Genomic DNA, 14,621 nt, shown 5'->3' with positions numbered 1-14,621 from the left:
AATGCACATGGATGACTAATTGACATTTATAAGACAGTATTTGATTCATAAATTTGGCTTGGAATGTTTATTTTACACTGGTATTAATTCTTGCATTGTGACAAAGCAGATGCTGGATCGAGAGAAGGGAAAATGAAAGGCTGTTGATAAATGGGGAATTGAGCTGTGTACATCAGCATCAGAGTGGGGTGAATTGTTTTGTAAAAGGGTCTGGCATTTAAAGGGTTAATGTGGGGACTGAGTACAGTACCACCCACACAGTGTTGGAAGAGAACACATGACTCACACTTAGGGACAAATTGTTTTGGCATACCAATGGTCTGCTCATTCACATTTCATGCCATGATGTGGAGATGCCAGCATTGGGCTGGGGTGGGTATAGTAAGAAGTCTTACAACACCAGGTCAAAGTCCAACAGGATGGTTGGATTCACTAGCTTTCAGAGCACAGCTCCTTCATCACATTTCATGCAGCAGTGGTGGCGGAAATGCAGATGGCACAAAAACTGCTGTATAGTAATGGCATCATGACTTCTGCAAGGATATGAGCAGACTTGCCTTGTCAGATTGCACTCAAGCGAGATGTTGAGGAAGTGGAACCTTCTTGGTTGCATACACCTCAGAGTTTATGCAGTGCCTGGAAATCTACTTGTACCAGGGTGAAGCCTGAAATTTGTAAAGTTGTTATGCCTGTTGCTTTCTGGCAAGAGAAGATAAAATGTAGTCAGTTTTCTTTGAGTAGTGTGTCAGCATCCTCCTTTACAAAGCAGTGGATGCCGCCAAGCTGCGCAATGTTACAAATATCTCTGATTACAGCGTGCAAGGAGCCCTGATGCATTAAAGTCAATGGCTACTGTTACTTTCCCAGCTACTTGCACTACATTCTATGTCCTGCTGAGGTTGCAGCTGTGTCACATGATGAGGATTGTTGTGACAGGACGGGGAAGTAAGACATAGTGCATTTGTTGAGGTTCAAGTAGGTGAATTGCTCCCCGAACACCCTAGTTGGAAATGAGAGCTTTCTTCCCTTTTCTCTGCTGCTTGTCCTGTTCTGTGTTGTCTCTGCCCATTCACCCAGTCATGCTGTAGTCCAAAGGGAATGCCTACCACTGTTCCATCTGGGAGTAAGTGGCTCGTGCAGAAGTCTTTTAAGTCAGCACAAACCTTTCAGCACCTGCCACACTATTCCCTGGAGAGCAACTTTAAACTAGCACAGAAAACACCAACTGCTTGTACAATGGTAGCAGCACCAGCAAAAATTAATCAAAAGCTAACTTGAAAGTAATTTATGATATCTTTAAATACCATTGGTAAGGTTCCACATGTTGCTGAACATGTATTCTGCTGTGCATGATTGAGAAGGTGTTAGCTCGAGTGTTTAGCTTCAAAATAAATGTCCTTGCAAGAATTAGTGTTACATGCTATTTGACGTCATGATCTGCCAGCTCTGTCGTGCACAAATGATCCAACACAGCTGTAGATGGCACAACTCTGTTCTATTATCTTAACAACGGTTACAACTAACTGCTGGCTTGGGTACGCGTTTCACCAGCTAACCTGTGGACCCAGCCCTATCACTATCTTAGTGAGGCACTCAGCACATGGACTATGTCTGAGTGGCACGCTGTAAGCAATGTGCTCTGAGCTATCTCCTGGTAGAATGAGCGGGAACTGTGGTGTTCCCTGTTTTATAGTGCGTGTGCTCTCACTGGTGATTGGCTGCGATGTTATGTGTGTGCTGGTTGGTCCAACTGCCTGTCCATCAGTGTGTGTGTGATTGCACCATGATATGCTGATGTGGATATCATGACATACTCCACATATTTCTGTAGGATATTCACTGCTTGCGCAAGTGCACTACTGCCCTTACCAATGTGGCATCTGGCACAAGATGTACCTGGTGTACACACACCACGGATGCTATTTTAGACCACCATGGCGATTCATTAGTGCACAAAAAACAGTGGGCGAGATTCTCCACTCCCGCACCGGTTGGGAGAATCGCCTGGGCCGCCACAATTTCCCGGGACGCTGGTCCGACGCCCACCCGCGATTCTCCGAAGTGGCGGGAATGGCCTTGTCGAGTTCCACGGGCCGCAGGCCGGAGAATCGCCGGAGGCACCCAAAATGGAGGCACCGGCCGCGTCATCTATGCGACGCCGCCTTTACGCAGCGACAAGGCCTGGCGCGTGTAGATGACGCGGCCCCGATCCTAGCCCATTGTCGGGGCCTGAATCGGTCGGGATCGGGGCCGTTTCGCGCTGTCGTGAACCTCGACGGTGTTCACGGCGGCGTGGGCACTTCCCTGCGGGAGTGGAGAATCCCGCCCAGTGTCTATGAATCCAGATTTTGCGGTGGTTGGATCCAATTCTAACTTAAACTGCCCAGATTGTGGCCTGATAATCATACTGCTGCACTTACTGCTCTCATCCTGTCTGCCAATATTTTGCTTGGGACTTTTACATTTCTTAAGGTGCCAACGCTTACTTTGAATCAGATGGGAGCCTCATTAAATTATTTAGTTTTTACAACACCAACAGGACCCAAAAATCATTTTCAAAGTAAAAAGCAGAAGTAGCATGAAGTTAGTCTTGTCCTGGCTGTCCCTTCCAACAATCCCTGTTCCTGCTCACGTGCTCCCTGATCCAAAAGCTCAGGCTTCGTTAATTCACTACTTATAGCACCTAGGCTGCTGATTTCTGTGCTGGTGTTTGCTTGGAATGGAATGGGTGCTGATGCTTCTTCTGGAGAGTTGGTCCCTCCAGGTCTTGTTTTACAGGCTCCAGGTCGTCACATAAATAATGCAAGAAAAAGAGGAAACGGGAATAGTTGTGAATATGAAGTCTTTTTTAAAAATTCTCCTTTTTCATATTTTCTCCCACATTTATATCCATCAACAATAAACAATAATCAGCAAGATATGTCAGTCCCCATAATAACAACGATCCCATCTACCCACCAACCCCCAAATCTCAACCCGCATGTTTACATAAACAAATGACAAAAAGGAATCAGGGATTACCCGTAGTCACCCTTAATCTTACACAGCGTGGAGGCCCCCGCCCGGGTCCCTTTCCCACTTGCCCGGCCCTAGGAAAGACCAAAGATCCCCTTTTAGCACACAAACCCCACATATCCACCTACACCCCAAAGAACCCTCATTTCGAGTGAAAGTCCCGTCCCTTCCCTTGTCCAAATATATACATTGGCTCCTTTAGTCTCTTCACCCGCGCGCAGTGATCCAAAAAAGAAGAAAATACAGTCATGAGGTTACATCGGCACATGGCCATTCCTCAATTTGTCAGTTCTGCCACAGTCCTTCTGCTTTCGCAAACTCCTCCGCTGCTTCCGCCGTTCCAAAATAAAACTCCCTGAGCTTTTACGTCACCCTCAGCTTCGCTGGATATACAATTCCGCACCGCATCTTGCTAATGTACAGTGCCTTATTCACCCGGTTGAAGGCAGCCCGCCTCCTTGCCAGCTCCACCGTAAAGTCCTGGTATACACATATACCAGCTCCAGCCCACTGCACCACCCGCTTCTGCTTGGCCCAGCTCAGGACCTTCTCCTTCACACTGTACCTACGGAAGCACAGAGTCACTGCCCTTGGCGGCTCACTCGCCTTTGGTACAGGCCTCCACGACCGATGAGCCCGATCCAGTTCATATCGGGAGAGATCCTCCCCCTCCCCCAATAGTTTTGCCAGAATCGCGGCAAAATACTCAGTCGGCTTCGGTCTTTCAACTCCTTCGGGCAGCCCCACAATCCTCAAATTCTGTCGCCTGGATCTGTTTTCCAGGTCTTCCATTTTTACTCGCCTGCGCTCGCCACCTCCGTCCTCACCGGGGAAACCGCCTCCTCCACCAGCACACTCAAAACCTCTCGCATCTCCTTCCTCACCGTCTCCATGCATTTCGCAATCTGCGCCAACTGCTTTTTCAAATTCCGAAAATGCCGTTGCTGACCGGGAGCCCTCCATTGTGTGGCCGCCTCCCGCCCGCCGTCACCGGAAGTCTCCGTGAATATGAAGTCTTGACAGCAGTGGCTGCTTGGCTACACTATAGAGGTTCGGGCTGTCACATTGAGTGTGTGATTGCATGACATAAAAATAAAATGTGCAAATACTGGATGAGTGTTTGCACCCCCACCACCGATCTCAACAAGGGTGGTCTCCTGTCTTACCATCGCCTACACATTTTGATCTACATACATCCCTTCCTCCTCCATCTGGGCGAGGACCAGGGTAGAGATTGATGCTCCTTCATGTTTTGGTCCGTTCAGGATAGCTTATGCTGCAGAAAGACATCTAGTTAAGTTGTAAAGAGTTGTGCAAATGTGTGAAACAGCTTCCGGTGGTGTGCTTGCTGAGAGAGAGGAGCAGCAAGTTGTCAGCGGGGTCAGGAGCTACTAATGTGGAGGAAATGGGTCAACTTGTGGAACTTCAAAACAGTTAACCGCGGAGTGAGATGTGTAGTTGTTGCAGTGCCACAGTCCAAAGATGTGCGGGTTAGGTGGATTGGCTATGCTAAATTGCCCAAAGGTTAAGTGGGGGTTACTGGGTTAGGGTAGATACGTGGGCTTGAGTAGGGTGCTCTTTGTAAGGGCTGGTGCAGAATCGATGGGCCGAATGGCCTCCTTCTGCACTGTAAATTCTATGGTACTCTATGAGTGTGCTGTTTGTGCTGTTGAGAGGATAGTATCAGCAAGCGAAAATATTATTAGAACAAGGAGAGTTGTTAGCTTTCATTTGTGATGAATGGAGAAACATGTGGAACAGAAAAGGGAAGAATTGAAGTACTGGGCGTGGGATGGGTGTTGGGGGTGGAGGGAGTGGATTAGGGGTTGTTCGGTGTGGGGTTGGTGCTATGGCCTAGTGGAATGCAAAGAAAGAGAAGTCACTCTTACCCATTCTATCCCAGTGAGGTAATCGAAGAACTTGTGGCATAAACCCATTTTCTCTGGTGAAACTGAAAGCGTCAACATTGCCTGTCACCCCTCTCCAAGCTTGCTTCTGTGTCTGCACTGGCAAATCCTGTCATCCACAGGGACAATACCTGTCTTCAAGCACTCACCTACCCCACAAGCACCTCCACTTTTGTTTCTGACAGTTTAAATTTTCATTTCCATGACATATTTTCTCCAGAAATCTTTGAGTAGCACCACAGATTTGCATAGAATTGTAGAGTTTAATGATACCCTACCGTAAGATGTGTACTCGCTCTTTAAATAGTTGCTGGGAGGACTTCCGGTGACGGCGGGCGGGAGGCGGCCGCACAATGGAGGGCTCCCAGTCGGCAACAGCATTTTCGGGGCTTTAAGCCCGGTCCCAGGGTCCGCGGAGGCGGCAGAAGAAGGGAGAAGGCACGGAGGAGGCACAGGAGGAAAAAAGGAACAAAGAAAAATGTCGAGGGTGAGCAAGAAAACGGCCGGAAAAAAAACAGCTGGAGGTCCGTCGGGGAGTGGAAAGGTCACCGCGGGGTCACCAGGAAAAATGGAGGCTGGAGCACCAGGGAAGGCCGCACTGCTTACGGCTGAAGAAATAACTAAGGTGATGGCTGCGGAATTTGAAAAGCAGTTGGCGCAGATTGCGAAATGCATGGAGACGGTGAGGAAGGAGATGAGGGAGGTTTTGAGTGTGCTGGTGGAGGAGGCGGTTTCCCCGGTGAGGACGGAGGTGGCGAGCGCAGTGGCGGAGGTGCGGGAGCAAGGGGAGGCGCTGAAGGAAGTGGAGGAGACGTTATTGCAGCACGGTGATCAACTTGCCTCGATGGGGAAAGAGATGCGGAAGGTGATGGACACTAACAAGGATCTGCGAGGAAAAATGGAAGACCTGGAAAACAGATCCAGGCGACAGAATTTGAGGATCGTGGGGCTGCCCGAAGGAGTTGAAGGACTGAAGCCGACTGAGTACTTTGCCGCGATGCTGGCAAAATTATTGGGGGAGGGGGAGGATCCCTTCTGATATGAACTGGATTGAGCTCATCGGTCATGGAGGCCTATACCAAAGGCGAGTGAGCCGCCAAGGGCAGTGACTCTGTGCTTCCATAGGTACAGGGTGAAGGAGAAGGTCCTGAGCTGGGCCAAGCAGTAGCAGGTGGTGCAGTGGGCTGGAGCTGGTATACGTGTATACCAGGACTTTACGGTGGAGCTGGCAAGGAGGCGGGCTGCCTTCAACTGGGTGAAGAGGGCACTGTACATTAGCAAGGTGCGGTGCGGCATTGTATATCCAGCGAAGCTGAGGGTGACTTACAAGCTCAGAGACTTTTATTTTGGAACGGCGGAAGCAGCGGAGGAGTTTGCGAAAGCAGAAGGACTGTGGCAGAACTGACAAATTGAGGAATGGCCATGTGCCGATGTAACCTCATGACTGTATTTCTTCTTTTTTGTATCACTGCGCGCGGGTGTAGAGATTAAAGGAGCCAATGTGGTATATATTTGGACAAGGGAAGGGACGGGACTTTCACTCGAAATGAGAGCTCTTTGGGGTGTAGGTGGATATGCGGGGCTTTTGTGCTAAAAGGGGATCTTTGGGCTTTCCTAGGGCCGGGCAAGTGGGAAAGGGACCCGGGCGAGGGCCGGTTTAAGCCGGCCAGTGAACGGGAGTGAGGTGGGGGAGGGGTTGCGGCCATCGGAGCCTGGCAGAACAGTGTCCGAGTGGTCTAGCCGGGGTGGAAAGTTGGGGGGGAAGGAACCGAGGTTGGGAGGAGGAGTTTTACAAGTGGCAGTGGACAGGAGGAGCTGGAGACCTGCGGTGGGGGGTGGGGGGGGGGGGGGGAGCTGTGTAAGATGAAGGGTGACTACGGGTAATCCCTGATTCCTTTTTGCCATTTGTTTATGTAAACATGCGGGTTGAGGTTTGGGAGTTGGTGGGTAGATGGGATCGTTGTTATTATGGGGACTGACATATCTTGCTGATTATTGTTTATTGTTGATGGATGTAAATGTGGGAGAAAACGTGAAAAAGGAGAATAAAAAAAAAATTTTTTTTAAAATTGTTGCTAGGTTTGCTGCCCCCTACAGTTGGAAACATGTGGTCATTAAAATCCAAATGAAGCACAATTGCTGCCATAGTCAAGCAGCCCAATCTTTCAAAAAAAATAGCCACAGCACAGATTGGCTCTGTTGTCTTCCAGATGATTGATTGATTAATTGATATTGTCACATGTACTGAAGTACAGTGAAAAGTATTTTTCTGCGGCCAAGGGAACGTACATAGTAGACAAAAGAATAATCGGCAGAGTATTTACAAATGGTACATCAACAAATAGTGATTGGTTACAGTGCGGAACAAGGGCCAAACAAGAGTAGCGTCAGACATTGTGAATAGTGTTCTTACAGGGAACAGATCAGTCCGAGCGGTAGTCGTTGAAGAGTCTAGCAGCTGTGGGGAAGAAGCTGTTCCTATGTCTGGATGTGCGGATCTTCAGACTTCTGTATCTTCTGCCTGATGGAAGGGTCTGGAAGAGGCCAAAGCGTGGGTGTGAGGGGTCTCTGACAAGGCTGTCTACCTTCCTGAGGCAGCGGGAGGTGTAGACAGAATCAATGAGAGGATGGCAAGCTTGTGTGATGCGTTGGGCTGAGTTCACCACACTCTGCAGATTCTTGCGATCTTGGCCGAGCAGTTGCCATACCAAGCTGTAATGCATCTGGATAGGATCTCTCTATGGCACATCTGTAGAAGTTTGTGAGAGTCAATGCAGGCATGCCAAATTTCTTTAGCTTCCGTAGGAAGTAGAGACGTTGCTGGGCTTTCTTGACTGCTACATCAACATGAGTGGACCAGGACAGACTGCTAATGATGGTGACCCTCAGGAACTTAAAGCAATCGACCATCTCCACTTCGGAACCATTGATGTAGACGATGACGAGGGTGTCGTACTACGCTTCCTGAAGTCGATGATCAATTCCTTGGTCTTTCCAACATTGAGTGAGAGGTTGTTTTCGGGTCACCATGCAACCAAGTGATCTATCTCCCTTCTGTAGTCTGCTTCGTTGTTGTTTGAGATACGACCAACAACAGTCGTATCATCTGCAAACTTATAGATTGAATTGGAGTTAAATCTTGCCACATAGTGGTGAGTGTATAGGGAGTACAGTAGAGGACTGAGCACACATCTTTGCGGGGCCCCGGTGTTGAGGACTATTGTGGAGGAGGTGCTGTTACCTATCCTGACAGATTGCGGTCTGTTGGTGAGGAAGTCAAGGATCCAGCTGCACAGGGAAGGGTCAAGTCCAAGGTTGCAGAGTTTCGATGCAGAGGAAGGATGTTACCCCTGGCTGTAGGTCTAGTACCTGGGACAAAGTCTCAGAATAGGAGGTAGACCATTTAAGACTGAGGAGAGGAAGAATTCATTCACTCAGAGGGTAGTAAATCTTTCGACTTTTCTATCCCGAGGACTGTGGAGGCTCAGTCGTTGAGTAAAAATTCAGCACCAAAATCGATAGATTTCCTGATAATAAAGATATCAACAAAGACGGGGAGAGTGCTGTAAAACGCCATTGAGGTAGAAGATCAGCCATAATCTAGTTGAATGGTGGAGTGGGCTCGAGGGCAGAATGGCCTACTCCTTCTTCAATTTCTATCTTCCAAGGTTTATACTTGTCCCAGAATACACAAAGTGTAATCAATTCACAAACTAGCCAAGATAAGTGAAGAAACTGATCCCCGTGAATATCTATGAATGGCACAGGCATGACTTGCTGTCTTGCGTCTCCTGTCCTTGTAAGTGTCATCATCTAGTGACAGGAATCTATTTAAAGGAAGGACATGGTACCAGTAATATGTTATGTTAACGCCAAACCACTCTAAACGGTCATATTGGTCTGCCACAATGGGTTTTTTAGTCTTGAAGGAGAGTTATTTAAATGAGGCCAGCAGTTTGCCTTCCAATAAGAATGGTAATCAGGCAGCCATTTGGATGATGGGAGGTGTTCTTGCCAGTCATAGTTTGTTTATTCTGCACTCTTTCATCGCAATGGAAAAAATAGAGCAGAACAACTGTAACTAGAGGAGAAATAGCAACCTTAAAAATTCAATTGCACAAACAAATTCTGCAGACGGCGTCAGTTTCTACGTATCACTGACGACAGCCAAACTCTACCTCACCATCATCTTACTTGAACGACCCACTACCTCTGCGTTGTCTGAATGATTGTCGCAACATCCAGTGCAGGATAAGTCTAAATTTCTTCCAATTAAACATTGGGAAGAATCCCAGATATGACTAAAAACCCAGCATTTCCCATCTTTGTTCGGGTGGGATTGGAATCGGGCCAGGGTTAACGCTTACATAATTCATGGATCCACCTGGTCATTTACATTTGGGATAACCAAGAGAGTGGAATCCAGAATGCACAGATCAGGTAAGAGGAGGTCTGAGCTTGTTGTTCAATTGGATAGCCAGGGTACCTCTTTAGGTTGTGCCCTCGGATTGCCTCAGCAGAGTTAGGCATTCTTTGTGATTGTTAAAAGTGAACATAATTATATTGTTTTTATGCCAAAATACACTCTGAACTGTCAGGCAGTCAAAGAACTGTTCAATTATAAATGAACTGTTAAAGAGCTGTCCAGTCATCAAAGCTGTCCAAGTGTCAAACTTATCCAGGAGGTGTCAAAGGCTGTCAAAGTCGTCAGGAGGTGTCAAAGTTGTCCAAGGATACGAGATGAGTTGGTATGGAGGGGATAATGCCAAAGGGTGGTGTGTGGGGGAGACAGAGGTTGGCATGAAGTCAGCAGTGGGTGTATGGTGGCAGAGGTGGCCAGAGGGGAGGGCGGCATGTGGCACAGTGGTTAGCACTGGGACTGCGGTGCTGAGGACCTGGGTTTGAATCGTGGCCCTGGATCACTGTCCATGTGGAGTTTGCACATTCTCCCCATGTCTGCGTGGGTTTCACCCCCACAATCCAAAGATGTGCTGGTTAGGTGGATTGGCCATGCTAAACTACCCCTTAATTGGAAAAAGAAGTTGGCAAAGGGGTGTGAAATATTATGCCATGGGGTTGGGTGGGGACATAGGTTGGTTTAGGTTGGCATGGGTGGGGCATAGGGAGTGTGAGGAAGAGTGAAGGATAAGGTCTTGAGGGATGTTTTGTGTTTTATTATTACTATTATTTATTTAAACACAGTGCCAGAGCACAGAGGCAGGCCTTGCATCCAGTCTGCCTCTGCAAACGGAAGCCTACACACTCATTCTAGCGTTGCCCATTCAAACTATTATTTCAGCCCATGCCCTCTTTCTTTTCCCCCACGCCTCCCTTTGCCCCACCCCCAATTGAAAATATGACTTACTGATGGGCATTTCTAAAAGTTGGCTTCAGTGAAGCAGGTAATCTTTCAATTATGTGAAACCGACCCAGAGATTAAGCTCATATGTAGTTGAAATCCTCATCCATATTTTGTTATTTCTAAACTTAATTATTCCAATGATATTCTGGCCAGCCTCTCAACTCCCATCCTTCATAAACATAAACTCATCCAAATAGCTGCTGCCCATTTCCTAATTCACACAAAATCCCTTTCACACATCATCCTGTGCTCTCTGACCTTCATTAGCTCTCAGTCCACAATTCGTCATATTCAAATTGCTCCATGTCCCTCATCCCTAATTCTTCAGCCTTCCAACACTGAGAAATCGAGAGACATTTTTAGTTAATATCTGACACACTAAGAGCCTCTGAAAGATGATACCTTAAGCTATAAACTTAATTTATCCTGCATTCAGCAAAAGAACTTCCCGGGTGCTTCCAGATGGCCACGCCTGACCAGACCGAGGCCGTATTTACCGGCACATTACCGAAAATGATCCCCCACGAGCCTCATGGCGGAACTGGCTGTCCCGCCAGCTGATTCGTCGGAACCGCACCCGGCAGCTACCTGCTAACGATCCCTCCGAACTCAGTCCCAGACAGTACGTGCACATGGCACCATGTAGACTTGCTCTATGCTTCAGAGACACTGTCCAGGCCAAGCTTCTGGCAGTCATGGAGGCAAGACGGGGCACACTGTTCCCCCAAGAGTGTCAGAGGACCAGCAAGAGGGTCGCCAATGCCACCTGGGAAGCAGTGGCAGCTACTGTTAGTTCAGGCAGCTTGACCAGGAGGACCGCTGTCCAATGTCGGAAGATGACCAACGACCACCACCAGGCGCAAGGCTAAGTTAATACCGACCCCCTGGCATCAGTCCCACCTGCCACCTCTCTGATCTCTGGCAGTGCCTGCCCAACAAGTCAGCAGCCGGCACCTCTCCCCCGCCCCACTCCATCCCCCAACAGCATATCACCGCGCTTGTGCCCCAGCACACCCTGACATCCACCAGCACAAACCCTCCATGCCGAGGAGAGGTGCCAAAACGTTCTACCTGCCATAGACCCTCCCCTCATGCATCAAGCGTGAGGCTCACAATGCCCCCTCTCTGTCCCTACAGGAGATGTTGGTCCATAATAGGCAGGAAAGGGCCAAGATGGATGGTGGGGTTCCGGATATCAGAGTCCTTATCCCCATTTGAGGAACGGGCCCTGGGAATCGTAGGGTTGTCCGACCTGAGAGCATTCGCCGAAAATGTGATTGTCCTGTACCACAGTGGTGAGAACCCACTGCTTCTTCACCCAGATGACCTGTCTGAACTGAGTTGTTCATGTCAGACAAAATGATCATTCCCTCTCACTGACCACATGTCCATTGTCTCACAGGGTCTCCATCTGAAGGGGCCGGGCCATCATGAGCCGCCATCGTCATCCACCTTCACCCTCCCCTAGAGACCACCTCAGAGGAGAGCTCCGAGGAGACCACCATCGATGAAGTTCACACCTCGGAGGGTAACATTAGTGGACAGACTTCTGAGGGTAAATCTGGTAGGCACTACACAGTTATTGACACACGTCAGGTGGAGGCAAGCATATCCAAGGGAGTTAGCAGTTGGAGGTCTGCTGGATCCCAGCACTCTGCTGAGTCCCAGTCAGATGTTAAGCCTCTGGACAAGGTTATCCCAGAGCTGATGCAGATGCTTGGACACGGCCGTGAGATTCAGGAGGGGATGTTTGCGATATTCCAGCGAGAGCAGATCCGATTAGAGGAGTCCCAAAGGCTATGGACGCAGGAGCTGATGCTGACAATGCGTGGCTAGAGTTGCGACTGCAGCACAAAGTCAGCCTCTTGAGTGGTGGTGTCCAAGGCTTGGCTCAGTCTGTGACAATCATGGCTGAGGGCCTCAACATCATGTCCCAGTCGCTAAGGGACATGTCCCATATACAGGTGGATATTTCCAGGGTACTGCAGGAGTATGGCGCAGTTATTGAGGAGCATCGCTGAGGACCATGGTGCAGACAATGGGAGGCACCACGATTGGTAGAGGTGGATGACACAGAGGCCTCTAGAGCTTACCGCAGCTTCCCCTCCATCCCATGGAGACACCCAGGCCCTACAGGGATCGTCAGCAGAAGGAAGTGCTGGAGGTCAACCCAGGATCTGCCACAAAGAGGTGGCGGTGGTCTCCAGTTCTTCGGAATCCCACCCTCCTGGCATGGGCACATCTCAACAGCAGCGGGCAGAACAGGGTGGGATGGCGAAGCCAGTGACATCGGTGAGTTGGCCAGGCTCGCCGACCCCAGGCCCTCCAGAGGATAAGCCAAGGGCATCAAAGGTTAATGGCGCGTAAATCAGCAGGCTACCTCCATGTCTGATGTGTATCCTGGGGACACACCTTGATGTAACAGTCAACCACATAAGATCAAGCAGATTGAGGATGACTGAGTGGGCACTGGAGGGTCACTAACTGTAGCTGGGGAGAATGGAAATGTCAAATGTTCAGAATTAAAACACAATTACATCTGAAACATGTGAAGCCTCTGTCATGTTAATATTAACAGTGAGCCTGCCTGCACCCTCCCTGTTGCCCTCCGCTCGAGACCCCTCATCCTCCCACTCGGCACAGAGGTCCAAGATCAGAGGATGGTGTGAGCGCACTGTCAGCAGAAAGACAGGAGTCAGACTTTGACATAAATTGTGGGGCACAAGAGCTTAACTGACAGCGAGCGATCACACTCTCCTGCCTTCTTTATTGATCTGCTGACAGTGCCGACACAGATCCATCTCCCGGGGTGATGTGAGGATCGGGGAATGGGGGAATTGGATGGGTGGGAGGGACGGAAATCGGGGTGGTCATTGGTGGGTCAGGAGGGGTGAAATGGGGATGAGATAACAGACAAAGCCTCGTTGATGATAAGTAGGCAAAGATGAGGGCCTCCTGTGCCCTCAGGGGATGCCGGACCCTCGCTGCCACCTGTTCTCCATCCTCCGGCTGCTCCCGCGGATCCTCCCTGGGCTCCTCCTCAAGCACCTCCCAGTCCTACCCCTCCTCAGATGAGACTGCATGATCCTCCTCCTCGTCCTCCTCCAGCACATCGCCCACTGCTGTGCCAGATTGCGGAGGGCACAGCAGACTGCCACAAAGCTGTAGACTCTGGGTGCTGTCTTGCAGTACACCACCAGAGCGGTCGAAGAATTGGAACCGCATTTCGAGCAGTCCGATGCACTGCTCAATGACTGCACAAGTGGCAACACGGTCCTCGTTATATCGGGTCTCTGCCTCGGTCTCCTGGCGTCCGCTCTGGCGTCATCAGCTATGACCTCAGCAGATACCCCTAAACCCAAGGGCCAACCTGTCATTCTGGGTTGGTCCTCAAAGAGGGCGGGGAACTCAGAACTTCCTAGAATGTCGCTGTCATGCATGCTCCATGGGAAACGTGCACACACACGTGCATGATCCGGAGGCGGTGGTCACACAGTAGTTGAAAGTTCAGGGAGTGGAACCCCTTCCTGTTAATGAAGGGCACTCCCTGATGTCCTGGTGTGCACAAGGTGACATGCATACCATCAAAAAAAACCTGAACCTAGGGTATCACAGCGATGGTGGAGAATCCTGCAACATGGGCATTTTAGTGGGCTTGGTTCAGCCCAAAGTTGATAAAGTCTGATGCCCGGGCACACAGGGTATCCATGACCTCATAGATGCACTTGTAGGCTGTAGCTTGCGAAATGCTGCACAAGTCCCGCTTGAGTCCTGGAATGAACCGTTGGCATAAAGTTTGAGGACTGCGGTGACCTTCATGGCTCCCAGGAGTGGGTGTCCTCCTCCTCCACAGGGTGCCAAGTCAATGTGGACATGGCACAGGTGCCACACTTTGTCTTTGCTGAGATGGAGTCTCCAGCGGCACATGCTGTCGGTCATCTCCTCGAAAGACCAATGATGCCTGTATACCTTGGGCTGTTGCTGACCTCCACCTACAGGTCCCTGCTTGGCCTGATGGGCAGCTGGGTCTCCAGGGTATGTGGTAACTCCCTGCACATGGGTGTTGCATCCAGCTTGTGTCGATGCTGCTGCCTTCTCCGGCGTCTGGCCGCCTGGTCTGCCACCAGCAGTGCGAGGGCTGCCGCTCCGGGGTCAACAAAACCATCCATCTTGTTTCCTGTAAGGAATTGGAGAAGATGAGGGTGACAATCAATTTGGGCTTCCCCGAGGGACCCTCATATCCCCCAGGCTTCCCCCCACCCTTTCTTGTCCCACCTTCTTTCAGAGTGACATCCACAGAGCCAGTTGGACTGGGGACGCCGCTCTGCGCACTCACC

At 49.8% G+C, this 14,621-nt stretch overlaps 1 protein-coding gene across 1 annotated transcript in view; it reads right to left on the bottom strand.

The window, feature by feature from the left end:
• The window catches only part of LOC140408558 (testican-3-like), a 959,832-nt gene that overhangs the window by 442,719 nt on the left and 502,492 nt on the right, over positions 1 to 14,621 (bottom strand). The gene's annotated exons all lie outside the window — the stretch shown is intronic.

This window comes from Scyliorhinus torazame, chromosome 3 (assembly GCF_047496885.1).
Source record: "Scyliorhinus torazame isolate Kashiwa2021f chromosome 3, sScyTor2.1, whole genome shotgun sequence".
In the NCBI taxonomy this organism is placed as follows: domain Eukaryota; kingdom Metazoa; phylum Chordata; class Chondrichthyes; order Carcharhiniformes; family Scyliorhinidae; genus Scyliorhinus; species Scyliorhinus torazame.
The sequence above is the reverse complement of the archived record's forward strand: the minus strand, read 5'-3'. Positions and strand labels throughout refer to the sequence as shown.